This window comes from Misgurnus anguillicaudatus, chromosome 20 (genome assembly GCF_027580225.2).
Source record: "Misgurnus anguillicaudatus chromosome 20, ASM2758022v2, whole genome shotgun sequence".
NCBI lineage: Eukaryota > Metazoa > Chordata > Actinopteri > Cypriniformes > Cobitidae > Misgurnus > Misgurnus anguillicaudatus.
In genome coordinates this window covers 2,703,370-2,723,975 of record NC_073356.2, presented here as the reverse complement: position 1 = coordinate 2,723,975, position 20,606 = coordinate 2,703,370, and the positions used below count along the sequence as shown (strand labels likewise).

Sequence of the window (20,606 nt, the reverse complement as noted above, 5' to 3'; positions counted from 1 at the left end):
AACTTAGCTTCTTCTCCTAGACGTTACATTAGTAATATGCTGGCTCATAATGTTGCGTCATAGCCGCAGCAAATTTGACTGCTTATGCTATTGTGTATTATGTTATGCTTTCTGTCGTTTTTCTGTGCTTTTACTGCTTCTATTAATGTAAAGCTGCTTTGAAACAATTGAGTATTGTGAAAAGCGCTGTATAAATAAAATTGAATTGAATTGAAAATTGAATTGAATTGAATACAGTGGTGCGGGGCGGGTTGGGGCAGGCCAAATATTTCTTAAAAGCAGGACCCGCGCATCATTACCAGGCTGTAAACTGTATTATTTTCTGCTGTAAAGTTAAGCATTTTTACATGAGGGTCTATGGGGAATGACTTCTTTTTGGAGCCAATCATAGCGGCCAGTCACATAGACTGTAAAAAGGATGGACGAGCCGACGCTGCTTCCTTCCATTGTAATGAACTGAGCGTAAAATGTTCAACGATGGGGGTTGGCATGTTACGCAAAAACGACAGTTTGGAGCCAGGGCATGCGCAGAAGGAATCGTCCATGGAGCCCGGAGGCGGGGCCGCGGTATCAAAGTTCTGCCCAAACGCTCACGCGCCCAATTCAACCACACCCCTTGAACGACTCATTTGACTGGCTTGCTAAAATAAGGTAAGTTTAATTCAACTCATTTTGTCGATGTGAAATAACACAGAAATCGAAAATTAATAGTTAGTTATATCTTCAATCTTCCCTCGAAGCTCAGAGAGTCTGCTCAAAGAAGCTGTCAATCACAAATGTCAATAATAAAGGCACGCCCTGTTTCTATATCAACAAATCTAATCTTATCTATATCTTATTACAAAAATGAACAATTGAACATATATCAGCATGATAACAACTACCTTAAAGGACCAAAATCATCTTTCATAAATGGTATTGGAAGTGCCACTTCTTTTCTTTTTGACCCGAGTCCCATTCGTTTGCACGAAGAGGGCGGGGTTTATGACTTGTCTTGCACTGCTGTATGCAGTGGGAGTTGTCAGAAAGGGTATGAAAAACCACTTTCCATTAGCAGCAATTACATCTGAATTGACTGCTTTAATGTCTTCCATTACTGCATTAATTCCCTGGATACTTAAAGCAAAACTGCTAAACACACACACACACGTCTCTCTTCAACACTGACATATTACCCATCATGTCTGCCTGGCTTGCTGCCTGATCACTCCATCAGGATGTAATTTGAGCAGGCGGTCACAGCTCGAGTCATTAGCATGAAATATGATGAAAGAGAGATTCCCAGCTCACTGTCCATCAGCTAGTTTTACACGTCTCCCTCAAACCTATACGGCATTATTAATAATTCTGCTAAAATCATTCTTTTATAGCAGCCATCATATTTTCTTCCTCTCAAGATGAAAAATCTCATATCCATCGAGAGAATATCTGACCTCAATCCTGTGTGGACAATAACTAACTGAATGTCAGGCCAGGTTAAGGCTGGGCTAAGAAATAAAGTTTAGCCTTAAGTCAAAATATATCTGCTGTCAATTTATGTGAGACAAGATCTGTTTGTGTTTTGTAGTTTTTGTTAATCCATATTATTGTAATTAAATAAGGTGTTTTAAAGGAGACATTTCACAAGACTTTTCTAAGATGTAAAATCTTTGGTGTCCTCAGAGTACGAATGTCAAATTCTAGCTCAAAAAATAAAAATTAAAATGTGCTGTTTTTGGTGTGTCCTTTCTAATGAGCTGATCCCTGCACTTAATGGCAGTGCTGTGGTTGGATAGTGCAGATTAAGAGGCGAGATTATCCCTTTCTGACATCACAAGGGGGAGCCAAATTTCAATGAGCTATTTATTCACATTCTTGCAGAGAATGGTTTACCAAAACTAAGTTACTAGCTTGATCTTTTTCACATTTTTTAGGTTGATAGAAGCCCTGGGAAATCAATTATAGCACTTAAACATGGAAAAAGTCAGATTTTCATGATATGTCCCCTTTAAGAAATTTCAAGAACCTCAACCAGCTCAGCACAACAGCAATATGTTAACCAGATGAAATCTCTCTAATGAATGAATTATTTCTCCCAGATATCAATGAAGAGCAAATGAAACCTCAGCTTGAGTCTCCTAAAAGAAAGTCTCTATTAGAGTTTCAGATAAGATTTTAACACAAACTCAGATTTGTTAAGAAGTCAATATTGTTAAAGACAATATTGAAACATTTTGACTTTTTTTACATTATTATTTAGGCATAAAACAGACGCTTTATTCTAAAGCAACTTACAAAAAGCGAGGAACAGCAAAATGATTTGTCAAAGGAAAGCAATAACACAAAAAGTGCAGTTAAAGTCTTTTACAGTTTACTCCAATGTATTTCAACAATTGTTTAATTAATTTCTATTTTTATTTCTACTTATACTTACATACTTGATCCTTAAATAAAGCATAACTGAGATCTCTATCAAATCTCCTGAGCTATGAAAGAGAAACATCCGAGCAAGAAAAATCTTATGTTTTCTGGTTGGTGATGCCAAACACAATTTTTTGTGTGTAAAGGCCAAAGTATGGCTCATTATTTATGCAAAACCTACGCGAGGGTCCCTGTACAGTGCGCATGATGCATTTTTCATGGTCAGAAGAGTGCGCTCGTACTGTACATGCACGCCAGATTTTTCAAACCCAGCGTACATTGTACAAGCAGGTCACGCATGCGCCTACAGCAGATTATGTAGTATGTAGCCAAGAGAAGGACATTGCATTTTGTCACAATAGTCAAATAAACTATATACTACTGCGTTCGGCCATGTGCCTACGTTTGTGTACTTTACACATAAAAAACAGACTGTACTTTGGGCTTAAGAAAAGAAACTCTTTGCAAACGCTCCATCGGTCAGCAGCATTTCTGTCTGTGACATCAGTGGTCGGCTGGTCTTCACATAATCACCAGTGCATTCTCAGAAAGCTCTTCACATCTCAGACTCCCACAGGAGAGGACAAGCAGGATGATGGATTAGTTCCTTTCAGAGGCTCTGCTGTAAACACAGGGAGTACAGCCCCTCATAATTAAAGAGAGAACAAATCCAGACTTAATGCCTGCACCGCCAGGAGATATTTCACTGGACTCTTTTAAGGTTAGCGCCCTGGTCCTGGGACCTTAAATAAAGCAGAGAAAGATTCCAGCCTAAAAATACACAAACAGAAGTCCTCACAGGAACACAAGTGGAATGTGGAGCAGAATTCCCAATGGAATCGGTGGAATGTGCTCCTATGGAGCTAGGCCATGATTTCAGTATGGATAATCTCAGTGAAATCTATAGATAAACTTAGGATGGCGTAGTACTGTAAAAGCACGAAAACACAAACATACAATAGTAGAAGTGAAAATGACTGTTTATACTCCACATCTGTGGCATTTGAAGCTTGTCACATACTTGTCCCTGCTTGACAATGTGCTTGGGACAATGAATTTCTAGGTCAATATGAGATTATGACAGCGTCTCAGGGCTGAAATGAACCAGGTCAACTTTTACATCCACCAGAAGAATGAAAAACATGAAGAATCCTTTATGTTATAAAGCTAAGCAGCTGTTTTAACAGAGAACTATAACTTCCTGTTTCATTTGTGGTTTTAAAAAGTTTTTGTGGTTCATTTAAAACGTTTCTGTTTTCATATAGGCCTACTTATAATCATACAGTCACGAGAAATGCTGCATACACACCAAACGCTAAGCATTCCTTGCTCTAGATTACTCGCAATCATGCAAATTTTTCGCATGAAATAAATATTTTCAACTTTTCAACTTGACCTGTTTAAATGGATATTCTGCCAAAAATGATATTAAACCCATGATTTACTCACCCTCAAGCCGTCCTAGATGCATATGGCCATCATTTTTAGATTAACATATTTTCAATTATTTTAGAAAATGTCTTACATTCTTAGAATGAATGTGTTAAAAAAACACCCATCTCTGTGTTATTACTGAAACAACACATTTGTGTTACTTTTAACACAAAATAAACACAAAATTACACATAATATGTTAAAAGCTTAACGCCCAAAGATGTGTAAAAAACTAACACATCCCTACTAAGAGTGTAGATCTTTCAGTTGTTCAAATGCAAGGATATGGTGGTCACCTCCTTCAAGTCCACAAAATGTGGATCTTAAACGCCTCTGTATTCAGGAGAGAGTATCAGTGTAGTGTGTGCACTTTTCTTAGTGCTTAGCACAAAGCAGCAACAAAGAACCCTCCGCAAACTTCGTACACTGTCATCTGGATGCAGAGGCGTCTAACGCTGGATTTCCACCGGTTTCCGTTCAAGTCAATGTGTGTATTTCCACTGACAGCATTCTGAATCCGTCACAGCTCCGGCCATCCGGAACAAATACGCAGAGCTTCTATTTTTGGCGGATGTCGGACAGCTCCCGAGGGCGGAGCCATTACTATATCGCGTGATCATACCTGAATTCGTGAGATCTCATGTCATGATCTGGGCTGATCCACCAAAACGTCATAATTTAACGCCATAATGGGTGGAGACAGAACTAGATATCACGCGATCATCACGTGAATTTGCGAGACCTCATGGGTCCTCGTCACTTCAGCACGCAGCCGCTCTGCAACAAATACTGAACTGGTGGATATTGGCGTGCGGTGGAGTGCGGAGCCGTAACGCAGCGGAGCTGATTTGCAGCCCATCCGCAGTTGGTGGAAATCCAGCGTAAGGTTGCAGCATAACCGGACATTAGTTATTTTCATTTAAATTTTACATTTTGTTATTCCTACGGAAAAAAAACCTGCGAAGATTACCCTCAGCCGACTGGATTACTTTTGTGAAGGATGGATGCACATTTTTTTGACTTAAATGATGTGGACTCCATGGGCGGTTTCCCGGACAGGGATTAGACTTGTCCTAGACTTAAATAAATGTAAGAGCTGTCCAAACTGAAAACAACTTGCACTGACATTAAAATATCTTTAAATACATCAGTGCCCTTTGTTTTGCCTCAAAATGCACAAAAATAATGTTTTTAGTAAGGCATGTTTGTTCAAACTAGTTATATTTTCTAATTAAACTAAGGCCTAGTCCCGATTAATGCTAATCCCTGTCCGGGAAACCGCCCCCATATCTTTGCATTTTATAAACTGAAAGATCTAGGACTTTTTTTTAAATAACTAAAAATGTGTTTGTCTGAAAAATGATGGACATATGCATCTCAGAGTTAAACATTTGATTTTTACCGTTTTGGAATCCATTCAGCTGATCTCTGGGTCTGGCGCTAGCACTTTTAGCATAGCTTAGCACAATCCATTGAATCTGATTAGACCATTAGCATCATACTAAAGAATAACCAAAGAGTAGGGATGGGACGATTACCGGTTTCATGATTAACCACCATAAAATGTCCTGGCGGTTAGTATTATTGTTTAAAATGTAATTATCATTACAACTGTGTTTGATTACCGTGATTTTGAAAACTCGCTGTAAATCCTGTCCAGCCAGAATCAGTTTGACGCAGGCGCCCACATGCAACATAGTTTTTGCATAAGAAGGCATGTATTGTATTCATTCACGGTAAACTTATTAGACCGATTTATTTATTTATTTTTTTACCACAGAAATAATTTCAGGGACATGAAATATTAAATTGTGATTTTCAAAAATAAAACTTGTTCAAATGTTTTTAGTGTGTGTATCAGTTCTTTTTCAAAATTTCCATCTCATTTTAACAAAACCTCGATAATATTGATAACTGTGATAACTTTGGTCAATATAATTATGATATGAAATTTTCATACCGTCCCATCCCTACCAAAGAGTTTGGATATTTTTCCTATTTAAAACTTGACTCTTCTTTAGTTACATCGTGTACTAAGAATGACAGAAAATTAAAAGTTGTGATTTTCTAGGTTGATATGTCTAGGAACTATACTCTCATTCTGGCATAATAATCAAGAACTTTGCTGATTTAACATGGCTGCAGCAAGCTTAGTGATATAACGCAGCGCCCGAAAAAAGTCCCCCGCCATTGAAAGTAACCAAGGGGATTTTCAAGAATCAAATGTTTAACTCTAGGGGAGCTGGAAAATGAGCATATTAAAAAAAAGTGGAATGTCCCTGTAAGGCGGATAGTGTGTTTTTGCAGCAATTGCATTGCCCAATTGCCGTCATTTGCATTGCATCAGTTTGTGTCTTTGCATTGACTTTATATGTAATGTATTCATGCAAATCATTGAATTCACGTTTGGTGTGTACATAAGATTGTATCTCTGCCTCATCCTACATCTGATAGTTTCTGAAGCCCCTGTAAAATCTTTCTGAGATCAACAGAGAAAAAGCTTTACCATATTCTGGATCCATTCAGAGGCGAATTGTTTTGCTGCACAAGGTTAAAGTCTCCTCTAACTAACCTCAATTGAATCTGAATGGTGTTGGGTTTTCCCAAATCAGATAAGTGATACATTCCTTCAGCCTGTACAGAATTGAGTTTCTTTGTATTTCCACTTTCTTTCTCTTCAATCAGAGAGCGCAAGAGGGGAAATATCAATTACTGCCCATCAGTATGAAAACTGTCACATTCACTTACTGTAACATGAGAAAATCTTTCAAAACTCACTGTGATGGACTGTTTTTATTTACCAGGATTACAAATTAGATTCTGAAATGGAATATCAATTTGGGTAAAAAAAATAAAGTTTTAGACTAATGAATAACCTGTTTTTCATTTATTGTCGATGCAGCGGCAGAGGGGCCACATCTCTATAAAATCCAGCACTTCAAAGAGTAACGTATTAACCTGCTTTCCTTTAAATTTAAAAATTGAGACCCCAAAGGCAAACCCCATTGCTTTATGAGCCACCAAATCAAGAGCATGTGAGACAGAATACATCAGAGCGATCATAAAAACTATACACCTGCAGACAAACACTTCAGGGGTTCTTTGATGTGGATCCTTTAATATGAGAGCGAGTGAACAACAAAAAAAGGAAGTGAAAGAGAAAGAGAGAGAAATAAAGAGTGAAACTGTCTCTTCTGCTGAACAAGACCTCGCAGATGAAGTGATGGTTAGTAAACAGATATGAAACTGCCCACCTCGCTAAACAAACTCTTACTCAGACGATTTCAACATTGCATTTTGCTGTGAGTAGAAGAGTTTACAAAGATCTGAGTCACGTTAAACGCTTACAACAGCAATGCGCCGGGCATTTTCAACGGCATAAAAAGCTTTGGTGTGTATGTCCCCTAAGTTACTAGAAGGGTCAGAAGAAACAGCTACGTATGAATGAAGAGATGATGAAGCAAACATGCTAATATGAGACATTAACAGTCGATGAATCATCCTGAAATATTTTGTAGCATGTGACTAACCTGAGGTATTTTATTTTGAAAAGATGATCGTTGTGTGTTAAGAACGAAAAGACAGAGCAAGTGTAACGTGACAGATTTTAGTACCGGTCCAAACCATAAAGCCTTATTCACAGTTTTGGAGGGAACACGAGGCATCTGTTTTTATGATCTGTTCCCCTCACAGAGATTTGCTCGCATATTCATTCTCCAGAACGTTCTGTACCAATTATTTCTGCACAGCGGCGGTGAAACGGGCAGGAACAGCTGGGGTAAAATTTTGTTTGTCATGGGGGACTGAGTGCTACTGTATATGTGTGTGTGTGTGTGTGTGATTTAAGGTCCTGTGTGTTCACATTCCTTAACCAATGACAAATGGGGGTCAAAATGGAAAAATGACATTTACAGCTTTTACAGGTCTCACTGAAATCGCGGCAAACAGCTTAAGACTGTGTTATAAGCACTTATAAACTGTCCTGCTGCTGCTGCTGGCATTCTGCCTTGAAGGTGCTCAAGTGATGAAAAGAGTAAATCTCAAATGACCTGTCACATATTTGGATGAATCATGTGACTGAACATGAGAAGCGGTGTTGGAATTGCAGGATCGTCCTTGTTAAAATAGTTCGCAGTCTAACAAGGGTTGAAGCATAAAGTCAAAACTATGCTGTCTGATGACCTCTGCAACATAAAAACATTATCATAGTAATACTGTGATGTTTGGACATGTGCATTGTAATACTTTAGGTATTTAACCCCCTGGGGTCCAAAAAGGCGGCGCCGCGTTTTGACGTGTTTTCTCCTTATCATGGCAGAATCAACTTAAAATACTCATCATTAATAATCATACACTTACGTGTTTGACATCATTTAAAACTGTGAAGGGTCTTCTTTAATTTGTGTACATTCACAATAACAACAGATCTTTGTGTTTTTGTCAAATAAAGAAAACAAACAGGGTGCGCATTCAGACATTACTGTCTCCGCCAGCTGTCTCTCAAAACACATTGCAAAAATCAATTGAAACTCAACGAATACTTGTCACACAAACATGATACACATAACCAAAGAAAGCCTAAAATGTTTACGAAAACAAATATTGCCTGTTTATGTAGTAGGAGGGCTGCAAAATGATTAATTGTGACTAATCGATTGCAGAATAAAAGTTTTTTTTACATTATATATATATATATATATTTCTTAAATATATTCATGCATGTGTGTGTATTTATATATTATACACACACATATATAATGAAAACAAAACTTTTATTCTGCAAGCGATTAGTCGCGATTAATTGCTTTGCAGCCCTACTTTAAAGTTCCATGAAGACAGTATAAAATGTCATGATTCATGCATATGTATTTAAATATATTCATGTAGTGATTAGAATATTATATGCAAAGTACAAACCTGTAAAAAATTTGCAACAAAGCGTGCATGTCATAAAACATGTCCATGTTGCATTACATTATAATATGAATATGAATAAGAATATAAAGCCTATAGATAATTAAACATTTTGCAATATTATTATAATATTATTTCTTGATGTAATAAAGTAATTACACATAGTAATTATATCAATAAAACATTTAGCATTACTGTCATAATAAAGCTAATGTTAATTATTTCTATAGATTTTAGGGTGAATTATGAGCTGTATAAATGTCCAAGAAATGCAGCATAATAATATTTACACCGTCTTACACAACAGGTCCCAGACTGAATCCCCTTCTTCATCTCTTTATAGTAAATGTGTGATTATCAATGGGATTTCCTCTCTGTACATCCTGAATCGCTGCCCTCACCACTTTACTCCATTTTCACTAGGCCTTGATCTCTTCCTGTTACTAACATTTGTTCTCCATTTGCTACCAACCACACTTTCAAAAAAGCCCCACCTCCTCTTTCTTCCTGTCTATAAATGTTTCTTGTATAATTACTCGTCAAATATCAAACTTCACATGAAGTAGTGTGGCTTATATAACAGCTGGAACATCCTGGTTTGAAGTTCTCATTAGATTAGAAAAACAAAGGGTTCAGTTCCCAGACTTCTTTTTTTTCTACTCTTCTGCAGAAGTAATTTTAATGCTTCCTCCAGATTGGACTTTCTGCACCACACACAGAGGACTGGAGAAAAGACTAATCCTAATGTTTTTACTTAGTAGTAGTATTACATTTTTCCTAGAAAAGACCCGTATAAATCTGAAACATCAAATTTGTCAAAATACCAAAGTCTGCAATTTTCAACATGAACTAATTCATCACCAAATTATTTCAATATGCTTACCACTAAGTTGTGGTACTGCAATTAATGTTGATTTCACTACGGTAGACAATATATATCACTTTATCACAAAAATTAGGCTGGTTTTGCCTGCTTGTACTCACTTTTGGAGAACAATAGTGTCATGAACTGTTACAGTGGTTCTCAACTCCGGTGTTTCATATAAGGATGAGACGTCTGGGAGGGGGGAGGACTGGAGTTGAGAACCACTGCACAACAGCCAAATACATATGAGGAGCTCAGATGCAAAAGCCGCTAAACTGTCAAATAGAGATAATGACATTAACTCTTAACATATTATACATTCATCAAATACCTAAAAGAAACAGTATGTAGGATTATGGCCAAAACTGGTACTACAATCACAAAACTTGTGGCTAAGACTGGTACTGCAATCTCACACCTGGTGGCCAATACACAACATGACAACATAAACATCAGTTGAGGGCTGCAACTCCACATTTTAAAGGCTCTCTAAGCGAATCTGTGTGACGTCACTTTTTGTTAATGTTTGAATTGTTTTCAAACAAACGGAGCGTAGCTAACTTCTCCCCCTCTCTTCCGTGCTTTCATGAACGCGCCCAATCCCCACCCCCAAATCCTTCTTGTCATTTATTGGCTGGAACACTTTGTTATCATTTCTGGTGGTAGGTTTGGCCACTTAGTTTTTATTGCAGTTTGTGGAGCCTATAGGCTGTCTACAGAGATTGCGGCAGCAAGCAGATAGTGAGGAGATATTTGCTGTATGTAACCAAAAAATGTTTTATGGTCTAAAATGCGTGAATTCGCTTAGAGCACCTTTAAATGACAATATCCTGGCCAGACCACTGTTGTCAGTGATATAAGTATTTGAAATGAAAATGATTTCTTAATGTCTAGTGACATATCAGGGCCATTTTATGATTAATTGATATACATTTCTTACATACTGTTCATTTAAAATCAAATCCGCTTAATCCTGGCCTCAGGAAATTCAGAAATACCGCATTGTTGGCGTAATCATTTAAGAGTCTGATTAAGCTAATTTACAAGAAAACATTTCAGACTTTTGCATCTGAGCTCTTTTGATGTAACATTAGATTCATGGCTTTATATTTAAATGGCACTTATAAATAACGAACTTTCAGTGTCAGCACAACAGTAGTACTAGAATAAATTTTTTCTGGAAAGCAAACAGTAGGATAGGTAATATAGCTTAGTAGGCATTTAAAAACAGCACGGTGTTCACAAAGCAAAACATGATTGGTTGATGTACGTGTCAGTTATATGGCATCTTGGGTGGTCTTTGGCCATTTAAAACAACCATGGTTCCCCTGACCTTCAGTATTAGGCCTAGTCCACATGGACACGGGTATTTTTCTCCTGTGGTTTAAAAAAATCCCGTCCACACATGCTCGATTTAAAAGAAATCTCCGCCTACATGAAAATGGAAAAACACGCTATCACGCGCTGTCAAGAACATGCCATACCAGCAGGCGGTGATATAACCCTAATCGTAACGCCACGTTGGCTAATCAGAAGCCTTAATCGGAAGCAACAACCCCGGTTTTACTGTCTACACGACAACACTGCAACTAGCATTTCTGAAAATCCTCACCCTGGCAGGGGTTTTCAAAATGTTCGGTTTCAGTGACCTGGTACTGCATTTCCGTGAGGACGAACAGCCGAACCGAAAAAGTCACGGTTATAAAATACCCGTGTCTGTGTGGACAAGGCCTTAATTTGTGTGTGTGTCTTTTATTTTATATGGTCACATGACAGGAAACAGGAAGTGCCAGTATAGAGGGAATGCATTGACGTCACTTTTCCATCGAGTGGCAAACCTTCAACAAAATGGCTGGCTTTCATAGCAGCTGTGGCACAAATGCTAGTAAAACTGACTATTATCAGCTTAAATTGGATTTAGTTGGACTTTATAGCAGAGGTAGACAATACTTAGTTACATTAGTTACATTTTCAAAGCATCTGTGCTTTATTAGGGTGTTTGTATTAGGAAAAATGTTGACGTCATATAGATACCCTCTATAAAAGGAAGCGGTAAAGAGCACGGCTACCTGATGTTATAGCTCAAACAAACGTCAGTGGAGTTTGTTTGTGGACTTACTTTTCCAGTTACGTTTAAGGGATTAAGGATTATCATTGGATTGTATATTAACTGGACAACACTTTGCACTTTTGGACTTTTAACACGTTTGGACTTTTAGATTGTTTTTTTTGTATTCCTTTCTTTTAACAGTCTTAAGTTTTAGTGTGTGGTTTTAAGTTCAATGTGATTATTGTAAATACGCTTATTTTATTGATTTCACTTGTTTGTCATTCTTTTAACATCGTTTTAATCTCACACAGTAAATCCAACCCTATTTTTAACAAATTGTAACTCAGACAATAAAACTGTTTGTTACAACATGACCCAATGTTGATACTTAAAGGGTAGCAGTGCACAATATATTGAAAAAGTGCCGGTTTTGTGATAACAGTATGCGATATCCATATTGCGGAGAGCTGTGATAACTTAAATGTATTTTGCGAGTCTATCATTTGTGTTGCATGCTAGATTGTCCAAATTAGACCAATCAGAAGGGGCCTTACTAAATACCTCCACTGTAAAAAATACTTTGCTGCCTTAAATTTTTTTGTTGAATCAACTCGAATTTACAAGTCATTTTAACTTACTATTATTAATCTTGCCTAGAGATGAGTTGCTATAACTACAGATGAGTTGTTATAACTTAAAAAATTAAGTTGACTTTTCTCAACTATATTTTATAAGTTGTGACAACTCATCTCTGTTGACATGACTTATAAATCTGAGTTGATTTAACAAAAAATGTTAAGGCTACTACTATAGTAGTACTAAAAATAGTAGTTCTAGGAAAGAGGCAAGAAATACCGTTACTGCAACGGTCAACAGCAGAATTGCATATTTTCTCAATTTTGTGCAGTCCTAGCAAAGGATGAAGCTGATTGGTTGGCTTTTGTCACATGACCTGCGGTGCAACACAGCATTATAACGTTTGAAAACCATTTAAATATTAATTACTTATTACACGGCTCTCTAAAATGCTTGATTCTGATTGGCCAGCCACAACATTCCAAGGTTTGATCTTTTCAGATAACTACCGCTTAAAACTAATAAAACATAGCTGTTAAAATCATGTTGTTAAGTACAGTTTAACATTACACAAAATGAAATATGTATTTTAATAACATGTGACATCATATATGCACAACGCACAGTCTAAAAGGGCGTGTCCGAATCCACTTTTGCTAATTTAACAACGGGAAAAATGGTTTGTGCGCTGAGCGCACGGTCTGAGAGGGTTGTTCCTATTCTCCTAATGAGTAATGGGTGTGTTTTGGCCGTAACGTGCAATAAACCAATGATAGTCTTATCTCTCATGCCCTTTAAAAGCCAGTTGCGCTGGCGCTATGTCTAATCCCTATTTAGATGACAGACTTTGTAAACTGAAAAACTAAGTGGAGGAAGAAGACCCCCAGTTTAAGAATAATGTTAAAAAATTGTGTTGTGTTCATTTGTAATGAAATTATTATAAATTGAATAGCTCTGTACTCATACTTGTACACTTGTACTCGTAAGTAAGGTGACTGAGAAGACAATCTGTCAAAAACTAAAATCAATGAGTCAAACTATGATGCTCCTAATCTCATTATTAGATTATGAGACTTTAGGAAAAACAAATCCGAATATGAAATCCTGGAATATGAAATCCTGTTAGAACATTGATAAACACTGATATCATCTGGGCAGATTAAACCTCCATACAAGCATGAGAGAGAGAGAGAGAGAGAGAGAGAGATATATAATAGTGTTATAGACTATTAGCCATTCACATAATCACATTGGTACGAATTAGCATAATCCTCACCGCCATTACTTTACCATGACCAGTAGATAGTTTGGTAAGCAAAGGGCATCAGAAACGGAGGCCATTATCATTATAATAATGTCTGTAGAGTAGTGAAAAAACACAATGAAAGCCCATTTTCCCCCTAAAGCGTAGCCAGCCCCCCTTCAGGAAACTCCCATTCCAGGGACCCTTATAACCCGAGTTTGTTTCACAAGCTTTTTGGAGAGGATTCTTTCAGTCTGTACCAAACCCAATGCACAGCACTGATCTCATCACCCAGTCTTTCAAAGCGGTGGTCCCATACCAGAGCTTGGACTTTGTCATTCACAATCTGAGCCCCCAGCTATTGTCCGAGGCTAAACGCAGCATATTTCCATATTGTTTAGCCCTGGAAAGATACCAGCCCCTGGTGTTTTTCCATTGCTTATAAACACTTCAGTCACTGAATGACAAGTTAATGTCTAACTCACAAGCTCAGAAATGAGCTGAGTTGCAACAAATGATAAAATAACACGGGTAATGGCTTTAATCGCATCATTTTGCCATCCTACTATCCTCCCGTTATTGCTTTGCTTTGACATGTGCTTCGAAAGCAAAAAGATGAAGGAATGTGATGATGTGGACTATTTATATTACAGGACCATTATCAGAATCTGGTTTCATCAAGTCACGGGTACATGTTTCAAACACAACCATTTGCCTTTATATTAAAGTGTTTAGGTCATCAGTGCCATGTGTGCATGTAAGACGCTGCATCACATCTCACTGACCATAATCACTGAACCTGTGTGAAATAAAGATCAGTTTAGCACATTTCTAGATCAGCTGATGTTCCTATTCAAAATGTTCAATTTCTACCCCAAAGTTAACCCATTTAAAGTCAACATCACACTTATCAAAAAGGAGATCCCAGAATTCATTGCAAGAAGCTGCATTATGTAAAAACTTCCAAGAAATATGTCAATCTTATGCACTGTTTATTGATTAAAAAATAAGTCAAGCTTACTCAAAATTCGACCAAATGTTTGTTTGTATGATATCTATCTAAATCTTTCTTGTGCTCCATTTTAAGATGTTCAAAAGCAATCCTGGTACTTTCTCTGTGTATGAAAAAGGAAGTACATTTTCTGATTTTCAAGAAAACAGGTCCAGATTTAAGCTAAGCTGAAAAAGTGTGACATCTTTGTCCTGCAAATAGTTCAGCTCAATTCACCACAATCACAAGCTCCTATGTTTTGCCGATAACCACAGCAGATTCATTTAGATTTTACTTCTGCATGTTATTTTAGCGATCTCAACTATATTTTCAGCGTTACTGTTTCTGTAGCTTACTTGGAAAAGCATTGTATTAGTAGTAACCCACAACCTTAAGTAGTGCAAACTAAAGGTTGTGGGTTTGATTCCAGGGTAAAAGTGACTTACAGTGCGTGCATTCAAACTATACATTTTATCTGCCAAATGTAAATCTATTCCAGCAAAGGAACTGTATATTTTGTATTTTTACAGACAACACAGATGCCAACATCTGATACACTGAACCAAACTCACCCCACAAAGGGAAGTACCAGGGCATAAAAAAACACACGGCTGTTCGTTGAAGTCATGGCTGAGGCAGTTCTCTGTTAACCCGTCATGTTTTTCGATGCCTTTTATTATTATGCCCTCTGTAGATAACAGCACATTTTCGAGAAAAAAAATTAAAATTAGAAGAGTCACTTTATGTCTTCCCGAAAACTAGGAAAAAAGTTTTAGATTTTTTTTTATTAAGTGTTTGGGTGGTAACAAAAGTTTTTTCTTTTGAATTTTATGACATGTCCACTTTAGAGGACAACAGGACTTTAATGTTTAGTGTTCTTGCCATTTGATAAAATGTTCACATGTATTTTATTTTTACATTAAAGGCTATGCGCACCATCCTTATTCTCTCATCTGGGTGTGGCTTTCTTTGAATTATTTGGTAACACTTTACAATAAGGTTGTATTTGTTAACATTAGTCAATGCACAATGAACTAACATGACATTGAACAACTGTATTAACATTAACAAAGATTAATAAACGCTGATAAACGATATTGCTCATTGTTGGTTCATGTTAGTTAATCCATTTAATAATGTTGACAAATACAAAGTGTTACAAATTGTTTTATTCAAAAACTTCTCAGCATCTGCCATATAGAACGGCCTATTACAAGAAGTGAAACAAACATAAGAACAAAGTCCTGGTGTCCCAAGGGATGGGACGGTATGAAAATGTCATATCATGATTATAGTCAGTGTTGGGAAAGTTCACTTTCTACATGAACTAGTTCAGTTCATAGTTCATATTTCAAAATTTTGAATATTATTAAATATTATTATATTATTAAAAAAAAAAAGATTGCCATTATAGCCCATATAACCACAGACAACAATTATTTTATCAGTTTTAACACTGAAGCTAAATGCGTCAGATTTCATCTTCATATCCAACTTTAAATCCTTATCCAGCCAGGTTTTACATTAGCATTGACTGTCTTTTAATGTTTGTATTTGCTTGCACATACCTTGAAAGGCTAACGTTAGCCGGTGTTTCAAGGGGGTTTTCCGGGCGAAAAGCGCTGCGAGGCATCGCGTATAGGACAACCGCACGTGCACGTTAAATAGCGTGAGCTTAGTCAAAGTCTATTTCAAGATCCAGAATATGCGTTAGCAGCCTAACTTATGTTAATCGTTAACCGTTTGGGACAAATGTGGTGCTATTTAATGTTAAATTATGTGAGTGTCGCGGCAGGGATTTGGATTTCAGCAGCGTCCAGTCAGTGTTGTATTGATGACGCATGCAGCCTGGTGGCGGTGTTGCCAGATTGGGTGTTTTTTTCCGCTACACATTAAGGCCCGTTTACAATGTGTTTTAACCGGGTTTTCGCCTGGAAGACTCTTTAGACATCTGGCACCCTATTGAACTGAGAGCGCGTGCCGTTCACAAGCACCAGAATAAACGAGTTCACAATAAGTTCATCAGGCGTAATACAGTACGTTCAGTTCACGTTCGCTCAAAATATGAACGCGTTCATGAACTTTCGTTCAATGAACTCGTTCAGGCACAACACTGATTATAGTGACCAAAGTTATCACAGTTAACGATATTATCGAGGTTTGTTAAAATGAGATGGAAATGTTCAAAAAGAACTGATACACACTGAAAACATTTGAAAAAGTTTTATTCTTGAAAATCCCAATCTAATATTTCATGTCCCTGAAATTATTTCTGTGGTACAAAAAAATCTGTCAAATAAGTTTACCATGAATGAATACAATACAGTATCCCTTAAATGCCGCCTTGTGCAAAAAACTATGTTGCATGTGCGCGCCTGCGTCAAACTGATTCTGGCTGGACAGGATTTACAGCGAGTTCTCAAAATCACGGTAATCAAACACGGTTGTAATGATAATTACATTTTAAATGATATACTAACCGTCAGGACATTTTATCATGGTTATTCGTGAAGCCGGTAATCGTCCCATCCCTAGTGTCCACTACAAAGGACATCAAATAAAAGTTGTGTTTCGAAAAAATCTGAATTATTTTACATTTCTGAAATACTGCTACATTTTAAGTCTAGCCTCTCATGTTGAAAAAAAACCCCAACATGATCTCACGTTTTTTCGTGAAATAGTCGCACAATATTTTGCTCATATTTGCGTGTCATTGTAACGTATTTCCATCATTTTACGTGCTTGTGCCACAACTTCCTTTTTCATGTAGGTCTCACTCAACCGTTTTTCCTATTTTTAAACCATTGTCGCTTCAAGTATTGGTTTATACTATTTTTTTCATATGCTTTTTAAACCATCGTCACCTGACGTTTAGGGTTAGAGTTGGGTTTGGGTATGGATGTCATTTTATGTAACAGAAAGTCGTTCTAACCCCAAACCGAAGCAACAATGGTAAGAAAATACAGTTGAGTAACCAATATGTGAAACTGACATGAAAAAGATGTGGCACGGGCACACAAAATGGTGGAAATACGTAACAACGACACACAAAAAACAGCAAAATATTGCGTGACTATTTCACAGATTTTGTATGATCAGGTTGAAAAAAAACAATTGATGATTATCAAGAAAACATATAATCTGCAAAAAAATGACTTACTTCCCTTGTTGCATAAATGTGAAAAGTTTGTGTGTTCTGGACAAATATATCCACACAAATATATGTTTACTAGAAAGCCCAGGATGTCCTCTTCAGATTCAACTAGGTTGAATAAATTGTGCTTGACTTAGAGGTCTGTCGACTACAGAGGACAACAATGAATAGCTGGGTCTCAAGAGGATATAAGAAGTCCAGTCAGCATAGAAGTTATTATAATATCATTTCAGATACGGCCTCCCACACCCACGCTGGATGGCGGTCACTAGATCAGGAAGTTTAAAGGAGTAAATAATTATCACATTAAATGATCATTTTTAACTTTAGTTTAGTTAGTGTGTAATGTTGCTGATTGAGCATAAATAACAAAGTTATGCTCAAAGTTCAATGCAAAGGGAGATATTTTCAGAAAACGCTTTTTAAAGGCTTCGGACTACATCAAGCTTCCTCTTGGGTTTGTAACATCATTAACCCCTGAATTCAGATGAACCCCACCACGAGGAATATGCAAAAAATGAGGCCAGGCCTTGTTAAGCTATTGACCGACTCTTACTAAATGGCCAAGACAGTATAGAGGACCCAACAGAAGAGCATTTGCTGTACTTGGTCATAAGCCACAGGCCACAGACACTGTGATCTTTTCATTATTAAATAAACACACAACCGTTGCACCTGACGCCACAGTCAAATCATAAGCAGGGGGATGGGAGCATACAGTATACGCAGCATTTTTCACTTCTCATAAACACATCTGCTTATTCTGGTGGCCGCTCTGAAACAAAGTTTTAAATGGTTCAAGGCAGAGAGGATGAAACTTGTGTCATATATAAATCCACAGGCAGTGTGCCAAAGTAAACCCCAGTTATGCGGCTCTTCCCTACAGATACAACATTCAGTCTCCAAATCTCTCCGTGAAATCTGTCATCATCAGGACGGTTAAAAATATTTGGGGCAGTTGCTCCAAGGCATAACTGACAGACTATCCATAAACATGAGTACTTACTAAACATGATCATCAGATGAGTTAGCTACATGCAGGGCTCTACGTTAACTTTTTTTGAGCTTTGAAAGTTTTGTAGCGCAGACCAAACTGTTGTAACACAAACATAAAACTTCATCATTACCATTAAGTTATAATGTCTAATAATTGAAGAGTGCAGAAACAACACCTCTTACACCTCAACACTAAAGTTACACATAAAAGTAGAATAGATCGGTGAGCAGACATCACTCAATTAAAGCAGGTCTTAATAAAACACTACATTTTCAAACTAGCAAACAAACATGAAACCGTTTCTGTTTCTCCTTAAAGGGGGGGGTCGCACACGTATCTAAAAATGAAACACATTATGTTCTATAAATGTACACACTGTGAGTCTATGGCACACACATATATACAGCAGCTTGTTTGGGGTTTTCCTGGATGACTTGAAAATACCGATTTTTCCCATCAAGACACTCAACTAGCAGCGGTGTAGAAATGATGGTGCGCGGTCAATATCACACAAACAAGCACAAGGAAAACACTTCAGACACTATTAAGCGGCTGTTATGCAAAACTTTACTTTCTCACTCCTGCTACAATGGGAAATGTATTAATCGCACACCAGTTTTTTCATAGCACGTGTGACATATATGTCGCACTGTACAGCCCTGACATGCATATGCTTGTATATCTCATCCTTAATGTACTTTTATTGTGATACTTCAGTGTGATCAGTCTTTTACTTTTCTGCAAAGTGTTTGTTGAGGTTAGCATCATTTTGCTTACGAATTGTGTGTATAGCATTTAAACTGCCTGCTTTTTTTTTTTTTAAGTTGTTTTTTGGGCCATTTTGCCTTTATTTGATAGATAGTAGTAACAGAGATGACAGGAGAGTATAGGGTGAAGAGAGGGGTATGGGATTGGCAAAGGTAAACAGGTAAAAATATGCTGGCCCCAGTATGGTATTAGGGATTATTAAAGTGCCCCTCAGATGTAGTTTCATAAATGAGCTTTATTGCAGTGTGTAATGAAAACCATCAGTGTAAACGGTCTGAAAAGCTAAGCTAAAGTGTCTGAAACGCATTAACAAGTCCTCTGTAATTCGGATGTTAAATCTGTTACAGATCTTACACAGTTGTATGATGCCTGCCTATGGCCGTTCAACACAAATGATGTCTACTTTGACCTGACATCAAACGCTTCAGCTGGTTCATGTGGTTTACATGAAGATGCTTTGTTCAGCGCTGTGAAAGTACATTAGTGTTATTTCCACTTTCAAAGAATAATTACATTTCTATAGTTTGGAGTATTTATTAAATAGACGGAGACACACTTAACAACAAACAATAAAGAAATGTCAACTGTGTGTGATGAATGCACACGTGTTTTAAAGCAATACATTTACAACAAAAGGATGTAGCAAGATTTTGGTTTACAAACTGTAATGTTTTACATTTGTGCTCGGCTAACGTATGCATTATTATGGTAATGGAGGTTTCGTTTCCAACACCCGCTGTATGCGGAAAGACCAATCACAACAGACTGGACCAGCTGGCCAATCAGAGAAGAGTATGCTCACGCATAAGAGTTAAATGAGACTAAATCTTTGAAAGTCTTCAAAAGAATCGTTTCTAGATCTAAGAAATTACTGAGGTGATATTGTCAGTAAAGGACTGTGTTTTTGAGCTTGTACGCATTTGAACCTGTTGCATCGGACTCTAAAACAATATAAGGCAACTTTAAAATACCATATGATGGGCACTTTTAAAATAGAAATTTATTTTTTGCAATAGAAATGAATAATGTTATTGTTAATGTTAATAATGTTAATGCTTTGTTAAGAAATGTTTAGATTTGTAATAATTTTACATTTACATTTAGGCATTTAGCAGATAATTTTATCCAAAGCGACTTACAAAGATTAGGAAACAATAAAGCGATTTGTTATTAGGGAGGCAATAATACAAAAAGTGCTTATTTTACTTAAAGAA

General features: G+C 37.1%; 1 protein-coding gene across 3 annotated transcripts in view; it reads right to left on the bottom strand.

Moving 5' to 3' along the window:
* The window catches only part of pag1 (phosphoprotein membrane anchor with glycosphingolipid microdomains 1), a 64,335-nt gene that overhangs the window by 35,684 nt on the left and 8,045 nt on the right, over nt 1–20,606 (bottom strand). Inside the window, exon 1 of one of the 3 annotated variants that reach the window (XM_055219760.2) lies at nt 7,365–7,479. The exons of the other annotated variants lie outside the window; for them this stretch is intronic. The gene's annotated coding sequence lies outside the window, so the exon portion shown is untranslated. Of the gene's footprint in view, nt 1–7,364; nt 7,480–20,606 lie in introns of those variants that run through there. 3 annotated transcript variants of the gene reach the window in all.